This window comes from Pseudorca crassidens, chromosome 10 (genome assembly GCF_039906515.1).
Source record: "Pseudorca crassidens isolate mPseCra1 chromosome 10, mPseCra1.hap1, whole genome shotgun sequence".
Lineage (NCBI taxonomy): Eukaryota > Metazoa > Chordata > Mammalia > Artiodactyla > Delphinidae > Pseudorca > Pseudorca crassidens.
The window spans coordinates 97486654-97490568 of record NC_090305.1 but is presented as its reverse complement, the minus strand read 5'-3'; the positions used below and the strand labels follow the sequence as shown (position 1 = coordinate 97490568).

The 3915-nt window shown below is 36.9% G+C and overlaps 1 non-coding gene across 1 annotated transcript; it reads right to left on the bottom strand.

Annotated features, from left to right (window-relative positions):
• Positions 1-1656: 1656 nt before the first annotated feature.
• Positions 1657-1803, bottom strand: LOC137233171 (small nucleolar RNA SNORA62/SNORA6 family). The gene has a single exon (XR_010947341.1). It is a non-coding gene; the product is annotated as a small nucleolar RNA SNORA62/SNORA6 family (small nucleolar RNA).
• Between the last annotated feature and the right edge of the window lie 2112 nt (positions 1804-3915).

The following is a 3915-nucleotide window of genomic DNA, read 5'->3' as shown; positions in this document are numbered from 1 at the left end:
CATCAGCAAACCAGAATTTATCTGTTTCCCTACCTGGGCTCTCCAAGCAAAGGAAGGCCCAGGTCAACCAAGCAATCATGCTTGCCTGCTTACCAAACCCTTATCCAGCTTCCTGTTCCATATAAGGAAAGGAACTCTCCTTTAATCCATTAGCAAATGCCCAGTACATCTTCCTTGACCCTGCTCACTTTGGTCTATAAAAAGCTCTCACCTTGTACTGCTCTTCAGAGCTCCTTTCTACCTGCTAGATTAAACAGTACCCAAGTCATGAATCACTGAATAAAAGTCAACTAGATCAGTAAGTTATCTGTGGAAAATTTTATTTTAACAGCTCTACGGCGATCCTTTCCAAATCCATGATCTCAGCTCTTCCACATACCTCATGAGCTTTTATATCGTGAGAGAACACTGTGACCTCAGTTTCCTCAGGAAAGTGACTCCTCTCTGCCTAATCATATCATAAGGGAAACCAGGGCTAGAATCAGTAAATGTTTCCCAACAAATAGAACTAAACAGTAAAGTGTTTTAATCCCAGCACATCTTTCATTCTAATCACTATATTCTCAGGGGCAAGTACTCAGCAAGCTGTGTGGGAATGACACGCACTGTTTCCATTAAAGTCATAACAGAATCTGTGTACAACACTCCTTCTCACTCCCTCGAAAACAGCTCCCTTGCTCCTCTTCTAGTGAATATTAGCATCTACAATGTGTTCTGCTTTGCCTCTGCATTCCTGGTCTGAAACTCTTTTCTGGAAAAAAGGCTAACAAAGAGTTCCTGGAAGTAAGAATTATGGACCCCCAGGGTACCTAAGGAATAGGAAACTCACAAATTAATCCAATGTGTAATTAGTTTTTTCCTTTTTCTCAGAGTTAATAAAAATTAAGTGTTCTCACAAATACAGTAACTGAATATCCAAAACAATATTACTGAATCATATTGGCTTAAAATATACATGATAGAAGACTCACTTGATTTTTGTCATCAATTAAAAGTTATTAAGTATTAAGGAAATTATATTTTACTTTTTGTTCTGAACATGTTTTATGATTCCTACCTAATCACATCTCCTTCTAAAAAAATTATCTACCTTTTTTAGAGACAAGAGCTAACATGTCCATGTTTTATTTTATAATCATAGCTGATACCTTGTGAGTCATAGTTGTTCGGGTTGGACTAAGGAACTTGAACCCTTGGACTGGCAGAAGTCTGTGCTTTGTGGAGCCTAGTTCAAAAATAGGCTTCACCATTCATATCTTTCCCTGGGAATCTGGAAGGGTATAATTGAGAGATTACATAGTTAGAAATGGTAATAAAATAGTTTTTGAATATAAAGGCAATAATTAATCTCAAACCCTTTACTTCTCGTATGGCAGAATTTTTCAACTTTGGCACTACTGATATTTGGGGCTAGAAATTTTGTTTTAATTTTTACTTTATATTGGAGTATAGTTGATTAACAATGCTGTGTTAGCTTCAGGTGTACAGGAAAGTGACTCAATTATATGTATACATGTATCTACTCTTTATCAAAATTTTTTTTCCCATATAAGTTATTACAGAGTACTGAGCAGAGTTCCTGGTGCTATACAGTAGCTCCTTGTTGGTTATCTATTTTAAATATAGCAGCATTATTATTATTTTTTTTTTTTTTATGCATGTGGCAGCGAGTACTATCAAACTCCAGTCATAGAGGCAAGCTCTACTGGTGTTAGTGAAAATCCTGCCATTAATATAGCACACTTCCGACACTCAGAAGTTCATTGGCCAAGACTGGCCTCCACTGAGCTTTATTATTGTTATTTTTAACGTGGGTTGTTATCTGGTGCATTGAATGATGTTTGGCAGCATCCTTGAACTCTAATGACTAGAAGCCAGTAGAATCTCCTTCTTCAGTCCTGACAATCACAAATGTTTTCTGACATTGTCAAATGTCCCCTATCAAAATCACTTCAGCTGAGAATCACTGCCCTATGGATCTTGAACCAGTAGATCAATATACATAGAAATCAAAAGGGAAAGTTTAATAGCTGTCATTCTGGTAAAGCCAGAATACAGCTTGGAATTTAAAATCAAGACTTCTTTCAGGACTTTCCTGGTGGTCCAGCAGTTAAGACTATGCACTTCCACTGTGGGTTCAATCCCTGGTTGGGGAACTAAGATCCCCCATGTGGCACAGTGCGGCCAAAAAAAAAAAGGATTTCCTTCTTTCCCTCTGAACTGAAACTAGTGAGAAACAGAAAGAACAAGAGAATGAGAATAAGAACGAGTGGTAAATTCTTGGCAGCCCAGGTCCAAATCCCTCAATCATATTAGTTACAAATGAAGGAGTTACTCTGAGGAGAAAAGAGGAAAATGCTTCCCTTACCCCAACAGAGGCAAGGCTTCCTATGTTATACATGAGATTAAAATACAAGTTAGAGAAAAAAATGTGTGCTGTAGAAAGGGGACAAAGATAATCTAGAAGAAGTAACCTACGCAAATAGGCAAGCTGGACAATGAAGATGTAGAAAACCAGCGTCAGCAGATCAGTTCCAGAGGCTGGCATGGGGAATACAGCAGATGGACACAGAGCACCAAAGACTCAGAGAGGGAGCAAAATATTTCTCTCTACACCTAAGCTTCCAGGTCCAGTGAGAGTCCATATGTAATTATAACAACCATTTGTCCACTGCAATAATCTGACTGAATTCTTCCTTGTAACCAAATAGGCCAGATTCAAACACTGATACTGCTATCATTTGTATGAAAAGAAGAGTGACTAGTCAATAATGTCAATCCAAATCTGAACCCATGTCATTTTCTTAAATTCAATTTTAATAGCTAAAAGGCAGGCTTGATTTTTTCGTGGATTTTTAAAGCAGTTTTGAGAGAGAGAAAAAAAGAATACATGGCATTTTGCATCTTTCCTGGCAACCACCAAGACCTTAAACAGCTTAAGACTAGGAGATAACTTCCTTTCCTCTACTAATTTTTCCCTTTTAGTTAGGTGCATTTATAATAACTTCAGTTATCTTTCTCTATTATATTTTCGTGAAAACTGCTTTTCTCTGCCAGAGATTGTATTTACTTCCTACACCCTTAAGAGATTCTATTTTCTTCTACATTTTTCAGTTCCTCAGAGTGCCTTTTCTAAATTTTCTAAATTGTAGCACTGCAATCAAGGTTTCTAACTCTAAAAAAACAAAAACACAAAAACAAACAGGCCTCAAGTTTCATATTTTTAGAACAATGACCAGGCGTTACTATGAAAAACCAGTTTCAGTTTGTCACTGATAAGACAAACTAAACTAAGAGGACTTTTTTCTTTACCCTCCCAAATGCATTAAATGTACTATCCTCACCTCTATTTTTTTTCTTCCTTGCATTGCTTCATTCACCTTTTATGATGGCAAGCATCAGGCAAGTCTTAAAGAAAACAACAACTTCATCGTTTGCTATCATACGCCTTAAACAATGAGTCATCTAAAGAAGTGAACATTCTTGTTATTTCAAATCATTACTGAAAATTAGAAGCAAATGAAGCTAGAATATAAGTCTCAGAATTTTAAAAACTTGAGAAACATTAAAGATAACCCAGTTCATCTCCCACTGTAGATGGAACAAATAAACCCCAGAAAATTTTGCTCAAGGCCAAACAATAAGTAGGTCTGAGAGTTGAACCTAGATCATTTTACTCTAAATATTGTTCACCACTCTCTGGCCCTACCATTATAACACAGTGTCTCTATGTCTTTCTCTACTGTGTCATATGTAGCCACCATGTAACTAAAAAGTATACCGAGGATTTAATTTTTCTATCAGGTAGGTTCACACTGAACCACCCTAGGCATCATGAGGGGAAAAATAGAAGCTAATATTTATTATCCACTCTGTGCCAGGCATTTGGCTAAGGAAACTATATGCAAGTATCCC